Genomic DNA, 8,548 nt, shown 5'->3' on the forward strand with positions numbered 1-8,548 from the left:
TTTGGGCTATAGGGATAAGGATTTGGGGCTCTGTTGTAAGTAGAAGCTGGCTAGGATGGCTGAGGTTTGAATCTCTTTGGTGGAAGACCCAGGGAGACTGTAGCAGTGAGGGGCGAGCCTCAGGGAGGTGAGTTGCTACCTTTACAAGCAAAGCTGCCTCTGGAGGGCACACTCAGGATATCACAGAGGAGGCCGGGGTGCCCGTCTTGGCGTCTGGAATGAGCACTGGGTCAGGACCCGTTCTAGTGCATGCCTCTGTCTGCCCTGATCTCGCTGGCCATTAGCAATGCCCTTATGTGGAGTCACTCTCTTTCCTCAGGGCAATCAACGTTTTTTCCCTTTTTCCCCCAAACCTGCCCTTCTAAGGAAGACACTGTCGGTGCTCCAGAGGTGGTGTGACTTTCTAAATGAGGATGGCCTCTCAAGAAAACCCATGTGATTTGTTATCCTAACTTATGTTACATCATAGTGGAAACTTCTCTCATTTTAAAGGACTGCTGGTAACACACAAACTCAAGTTCAGTTTCTAGGTAGGTGTCCTTCTGGTAGGGTCACTCATTACAAAAGAATAAAGAAATATTTCCTGCATCTTTATTTTCTCTTACATTAGGTCCACAACAAAATAATCACATTTATGCCTTTAAGCTTCTAACTGCACCCTAATTAGTTGATTTGCTATTTGTATATTCTTCTCTAATACTGTCTGTGTGTGTTTAACCATCTCTGAGCACTCTTTTCCTAAAATTTACATTCCTACACAAAGCTAATATCCCATTGCCTATTAAAAAGCATCCAAGGCAATCTAAGACCCTTCTACCTTACCTTGCTCATAAGTCTACTGTCTATCATTAGTTCTTTTGAGCTAGTCATGCCCCCAAGGGACATGCTGACATTTGGCAACTGGAGATCAGTTTCATGAGGTCCGGGGTCCTGTTACACATCCCACAATGTGCAGAACAGCTGCCGCCCACAACAAAGAAGTGCCAGGCCCCAATGTCAATACTTCTGAGGCTGAGAAAACCTGCTCTAGGCAATGAGGGAAAGGGATGCCCTGAGAACCACTTGGGGGGTTCCCACCAAATGATTCTGATGTGCCCCATTCCTGGTTTAGCAGAACTGTCCTGGAACAGGGTAAGATCATCTTCTGAATGAAGTTACTCTCATTTCTCCAAACACCGTTAAGTGCTCTTTCCTTTGGCTTAATTATATCACTGTAGAATGGTTTCCAGGAATGGCGATTTTCTTTGATTATCTCTTACATGCACGCTCTTCCCATCGGAGGGTCTCCTTTGGGAAGATTAAGTGATGTGAGAAGCGTGCAGAGCTTCTGCCTCATCACCCGGAGGCAGGAGATCCTCCATGAAAGGGAGCCTACTCTCTTTCCTTTTTCTGTAGTCTAAGCACTTTGGAATCTGAGGCCATGCCTCATACAGCTCACAGCAATGCAGGGATGCACTCATCTACAGAGTCACCCACTGAGCCATTAATACTAAAGTAATATCTCTTTTCATTTCACCATCAGGAGTAGTAAGGTGGATTCAGTAACAGGCAAGTAACACTCTCAAAACCACAAGTATCTCCTGAGACCAGCAAATAACAAAGTAAAAAGCTTCTCTTTCCTTTCTGAGAACATTGCCTTTCTCAGAAAAGAAGGTGCTAAAATCACTTTTTCTTGTAAAGTGGTAATTGGAAGTAAGCATTGATCACAACTGCTAATTCAGCTGCTCTAAAAGACATGTCGTCTTAGGGTTTCTAGGCTATTGTACCCTTCCTCTCACCAAACACACATGCAGCCATTCCTCTCCATGTGCTCAAGTCTGGAGAAATGACATATCACACAAGTTTACACCTTTTCTTTAACCTGAAATAAAATGTAACCTGAAAACACAAAATCCAATCATGTCTTACTGTTACTCACTAAAGATTCTTAAAGCCACAAGATTACAGTATTTTGTGGCTGCTGGGAGGTATTTTCATTTCTTTTTCACAAAAAACTAGTTATTTGGTACCATCAGGGTTTTTTGTGTAAAATTGTGTTTTTGTGTCTCTTACACCCCACACATACATAGTTAATTTATCAGGGTCCATGTTATTATCCCCTTTTCTTTGTAAAGTTAGACTTAAAAATACGTAAGTTTTGAAATGAACAAATGGCTGTGAATTGATTGGCTGAGAATGGTTTCTTCATGGAATAGAAGAAAGACAAGTGTTCTTTTCACTCCATGTTCTTAAACAGTCTGCATGCTTAGAATATGATTTTAAATATAAATGCCTAGTTCTCTTATCCATAATTAACTTGAAATGATTGCTACTTAATTTTCTACCTGAATACATCATTTTCTTTTCCTTTATCTTTTGGATACATTTTTATTTGTGTACCTTCCATGGGTCAACTTAGTAGAGTTACGTACCTTCTTTGGCCCTTAGTTCCCTCAAATCTAGAGTGAGGGGTTTTGACTGCATTAGTGGTTCTCAAACCTGGCTGCACAGAATAATTAACTGAGGAGTTTAAGAAAACACATAACGCCCCGTTGATTCTGGGTATGACCCATGGGACAGATGAACTCCTAGATTATTTCCAACCTTAAAATTCTGTGCTCTGACAATACCCATTTTGGCAAGACTGGTGAAATTGGCGAGCCATTGATCTCAAATGGAATGGTTAGCTTGGTATGGTGGTGGTTCCAAGGGCCCGTTTCATTACAGGCATCAAAAATCTTTAAAAAGTACCTAACTTTGGGCCAGGCATGGTGGCTCACACCTGTAATCCCAGCACTTCGGGAGGCTAAGGCAGGAGGATTGCTCGAGCCCAGGAGTTCGAGACCAGCCTGGGCAATATAATGGGACCCTGTCTCTACAAAAAGTTTAAAAATTAACCAGGTGTGATGGAGCCCGGGGGATCAAGGCTATAGTGAGCCATGATTGCACCATTGTACTCCAACCTGGGTGATAGAGTGACACCCTGTCTCCAAAAAAAGAAAGAAAAAGAAAAGAAAAGAAAACAACACCTAATGTTTGACCCTGCAGTTCTACTGCTAGGCATTTATTCTTAAGAGATTATTAATGGTGTGCCAGATATCTAGTTATATTGATGTTGACTCCAGTGTTATATAAAACAAAGAAAAAATGAAATTCAGGGAATATTTAAATAAATTATGGTACAAGCATACAATAAAATATGATGCAGACATTAAAATAATGTTAATCAAAAGTATTTATGTCATGGGAAATTATTTACAGTGTAACACATGAAAAAGTTGGTAATTTATTTTAAAAATTAAATAATATGGCCGGGCACAGTGGCTCATGCCTGTAATCCCTGCACTTTAGGAGGCCAAGGTGGGCGGATCACCTGAGGTCAAGAGTTTGAGATCAGCTTGGCCAACATGACGAGACCCCATCTCTACCAAAAATATAAAAAATTAGCCAGCTGTGTGGTAGGCGCCTGTAATCCCAACTACTCAGGAGGCTGAGGTGGAAGAATCTCTTGAACCTGGGAGGCAGAGGTTGCAGTGAGCCAAGATTATGCCATTGCACTTCAACTGGGGCAACAAGAGTGAAACTCCATCTCAAAAAAAAAAAAGTAAATAATATATATAGAATAACATTTGTAAGCTTATAGAGCAAAATGATGACAATGGTTTGAGTGGTGGGATTATAAGTAATTTTGATTTCTCTCTTTTTTAGTTTACATTTTCTATGACTACTATTATTGCTTTAATTAGGGTTATTTTATTTTATTTTATTGTATTTTTTTTTTTTGAGACGGAGTCTCGCTCTGTCGCCCAGGCTGGAGTGCAGTGGCCGGATCTCAGCTCACTGCAAGCTCCGCCTCCCGGGTTCCCGCCATTCTCCTGCCTCAGCCTCCCGAGTAGCTGGGACTACAGGCGCCCACCACCTCGCCTGGCTAGTTTTTTGTATTTTTTAGTAGAGACGGGGTTTCACCGTGTTAGCCAGGATGGTCTCGATCTCCTGACCTCATGATCCGCCCGTCTCGGCCTCCCAAAGTGCTGGGATTACAGGCTTGAGCCACCACACCCGGCCTTAATTAGGGTTATTTTAAAATCATTCTCTAATCTAGCTCCTTCTAGATATGCATGTTTAAGCCTTAAACTCTTCTCTATACCTTTGTGTCCCAAACTGCACCCTTATAATGCTTAGCTACAATCCCGGGTTTACAAGAAGTACTGAATTCAAACCAGCAAATATGGGTGGGCTCCACTCAGGGTCCTGACCTAAGGCCATTCAACGCAAATGGAGGAGACAGATTCCTTATCAAGAGTACAATGCAAGACGAAGTGACATAACTGCTGTATAAGTGTGTAACCAGGATGCAGGACTCAAAGGGAAGTCCCAAACTAGAAGGAATGCACAGAGCTCTCCCAAACCAAGTGACACTGGAGAATGAGAAGGTTTCCCCAGCAGAGAATGGGAGGACAAAGTGCTGTAGAGATAATGGGAACATAAACACTGATTTCTTAATGCATACAGCATATTTGGGAAAAATAGAAGATTTGGGCCTGAGTGTCAAGTATGAGGATAAAATGCATGTGTTGAAGAAGAAATCTGGGGAAGTCCCAGCCCTTACTGTACCTTTGTGTGAAAAGAAAGGTACCTCCTTTGCAGAGAAGAGTACCTCCTTCTGTGAGCAGACTTAAACTCAGCCCAGGGCGTGGAACTGACTTAGTGATTGGAGGATGGGTTGGGTTTTAGTTGCCACTTGCTCCATCAGTTGGACACACTCCTGCAGTGTACAACCTGAACAACGGTTCCTACCACAATGCTGTGAGGTAAGGATACAGAGCTCAAAGAAGGTAAATAATTTGTCCATATTTTGAGCAACTCGTAAGCAATGAATGTCGACATGATTCCATGGGCTGGTTATAGAGGAGGAAATGAAATTGAGTGTGCTAAGACTAGGGTACACATGGAGAATAAATAGGAAGCTATTGTAACACTCCTGCTGAGAGATGACGAGGCTTGAGTTTGGACAGTGGTAGTAAGTAACGAAAGAAGTGAAGAAGTGTAATGGATATTTTGTAGGTAGCATGAGTGAATTTGCAGGTGAGGTGAAGTGAGGAGGGGTGAGAAGGAAGACTGGCTTGATATGGATCTTGAAGCCATCAGCATTTGCTGATAGTTGAAATTAGGAGAATTTATGAGAGTCCGTAGAAAGAGAAGGAAAGACAGATCTTTAGAAAATGGCTACATTTAAGAGGAATCAGTGAATGAACCCCAAAATAGCAATCAGAGTGATGGGAGGGACACAAAGAAGAAAGTAGGGTATCATGGAGGCCAAGAGTAGAGTGTCAAAGAGGAAGTGGTCAAAGTGTCAAATGGCACCAGTATAGAACAGATGAGAGCTGAGAAGATTTCATTAGCAAGTCGGTCAGAAGGCAATCTATTACCTTCAATGAGCAGTTCAAACCCTAAGGCGCCAAGTAGTAGGTGTGTGGTGGGGGTGGCGAAGGCTGGAGTAGAGCTCTTTTGTAAGAATTTGGGCAGAGAAAGGAAGGAGAGAGGTAGGGCAGCAGTTTCATAGGAAAGTGAAAATCAGGGAACGCTTTAGTTATAGGGGCATGTGTGTCTAGAACATGCTTAGAGAGCGAGTGATACAGACACCACTATCTGAAGCTGATAGATACAGACGTCAGAACTGAGACATAGAAGAACCCTTTGAAAGGTGAGACTGCACTGGGAGCTGGGAGGATTGAGAGATCAAACCTAGAACACAAGTGGAGGGGCTGAGCTTGGGAAAGAGGCATGCTTTTCTTAGGGAGGAGGAATGGGGATGAGGGAGGAAATGGGTGAAGGTCCTGGGAAATGTTGAGTTGTGCAAGAGAGGTGGTGATGGTGCACTAGCAAGAGTCCTTTTTCTCAATGGTTAGGAGATGAAAGCAGTGGCTTATAGCAATGGACAAGATGATGAATTTTCACTTCTGAGTCAAATAGAACATCTGAAAAGATGCTGTTGGAATGGAAAAGAAAGAAGCTTTGGGTGAGTAGAAGGGTCAATCAGAAGTATGGCAGGCACTCTGACTGTAGTTGGATAACTTGAGGTGGTTAGATTTGTGAGGAGAAAAGCCATGTTTATCTTGTTCACCATTCCATTCCTGTGATATATAATACAGTGCCTGGCAAGAGCAGATGTTCAGTAAATAATTTGTTTAATGGATGCCTTCTATACTTGTGCTAATCAGTAAAATGAGGTAAATTTCACCAGCACATATTTAGTAGCCAATGGAGAAAACAAAATTAGGGAAAGAGAAGACAGGGGCCACCACAAAGCCAGGGCCATTTTGCTGTTGATGCTGGTTAATTTCCCTACTTGACACTTTCAAGTGATAAAAGAGGTAGATATGTCACTCTGGGTTCAAAGACATTTTCCACTTTAGTCCTTGTGTCAGTTTCCTGTTCTCAAACCTGTCCACCAAGCTCAGTGGAATCCATCATATGCACAGACAATTTCTGTTACTTGGTTGTGGGGGTGCATGACCAGCACAGGTTACCCTGGACTGGGATGAAGCATGGGCAGGGGACCTCCCACCAGCTTCGCAGATCTGTGAGGCCCATCCATAGCCCCAGTCCTGGGACTGCTCCTCATTAGGGGCTGCAGTTCCTTGCCCTTGACTATCCTCTTTGCAAATAAGATTTTTCCCTTTTAGTTTTCAGTTCACCTTTAATTCCTATCCTGTAATTCTATACTTATCTATTCTCTTTGGCATCATCACTGCTCTTTCACTCAACCCCTATTTCTCTTCTGGTCTTTGAAGCATGAAGACTTTTCCCCTGCCTGGGGTCTATGTTGGCTTGTGGTCGAAACATTTGCCCCCGGGACCCACAGCGTCACCAAGGTAGCTGATGTTCCCTTGAGCTCATCTTACGTGAAAATGTGTGAATCTTATTTCCATAATGGGTATTCTCATCCTTGTTCAGTTTTCCTGTGCTGAGTTACACATTTCCAAAATGACTTTTAGGGCATGATCCTCCTGACTGAATTTCCTGGGAGGCCCCAATGATACTCTTCTAGCAAGTGAGTGATTCTCCCAGCCCCTTGTCTTGATAATGTCAGGCTGGTTGTCTCTCCAGCGTTCTCTGGACTCACACCTCCACCCCCAGCCCTCTGCATACTTTTGAACTCCTTTCAGGCCATCAGCTTTTCTGGCCCATCTGGAAGGCTACATTTTAGAATTTCTGATGTGTCTTAGAATGGAAAAAAAAGGCTGATTTTTCTACTTGTTTTTCTGAAAAGCAATCGTTATATGTAGATTATGGCACCCAGTAATGACAATGTTCAACACAAAGACATGTGGGAGAATTCCTCTGTATTTGAGGTCAGAGTGCCTTGCAATTTTAATAAGGAGGCTGGTGACTTCCAGGTGGGGGAAGCTCATTTATTGGGTCATGTCACTCACTCTGTGAGTCTTTTTCCTCTCCTAGTTCCATAAAGCAGCAGGCTAGAGAAAAGTTATTTGTGTAGTTGGTGAAGACATTACATTTTTATGGTGCTGCTGGGTATGAAGAGTTTGTGTAGCTTGGTTAGAATAAGGTGAGGATGGGTGCGGTGGCTCATGCCTGTAATCCCAGCACTTTGGGAGGCTGAGGTGGGTGGATTACAAGGTCAAGAGATCGAGACCATCCTGGCTAACGTGGTGAAATCCCGTCTCTACTAAAAATACAAAAAATCAGCCAGGTGTGATGGCGCATGCCCGTAGTCCCAGCTACTTGGAAGGCTGAGGCAGGACAATCGCTTGAACCCAGGAGGCGGATGCTGCAGTGAGCTGAGATCACACCACTGCATTCCAGTCTGGTGACAGCGAGACTCTGTCTCAAAAAAAAAAAAAAAAAGGTAAATTTGGCCAAGGAAATCACAGACATGCCAGTTGTAGTGTTGTATTAGTGGAAACTCAAAATGTTGAAAGAACATCCATTGCCTGTCCTCATGGTGGACTTAAAACCCACACCTCTCTCTGTATGGTACATAAATGTAGACCGCCAGTGACCACTGTCCTCCTTGCCGCAAATAAGACTGAAGAGGCATTACTGCCAGTGGGAGAGGCCTGTATGTGACAGTTCATCCTATCTTGTGACATAGAGACCCCTGTCTGTATTAATCCACTCAGGCTGCCATAACAATATACCACAGTCTTTGCTGTGTAAATAACAGTTTGGTTTCTCCTGAGGCCTTTCTCCTTGGCTTGCAGACAGCTTCCTCCTTGCTGTGTCCTTGTGTGGCCTTTCCTCTGTGTGTTCCCATCCCTAGTTGTCTTGCCCTCTTATGAGGACACAAGTCCTATTGGGTTAGGATTCATCCACATAAGCTTATTTTACCTCACTTACGTCTTGAAAGGCACTATCTCCAAATACTTTCATATCCATATATACTGGGGGTTAGGATTCCAACATGTGAATTTGGGGGGGACACAGTTCAGTCTGCACACTGCGCTCAGTGGAATCAAGAGTGTGGGCCTAAGTAGCAGAGTGGTACAGAGGAAAAACAACAGCCCCCCAACTCAGTGGTCATGGCGTTGAAAACATCCTCTCCCAT

The sequence above is a fragment of the Macaca fascicularis genome, chromosome 13, assembly GCF_037993035.2.
Source record: "Macaca fascicularis isolate 582-1 chromosome 13, T2T-MFA8v1.1".
In the NCBI taxonomy this organism is placed as follows: Eukaryota; Metazoa; Chordata; class Mammalia; order Primates; family Cercopithecidae; genus Macaca; species Macaca fascicularis.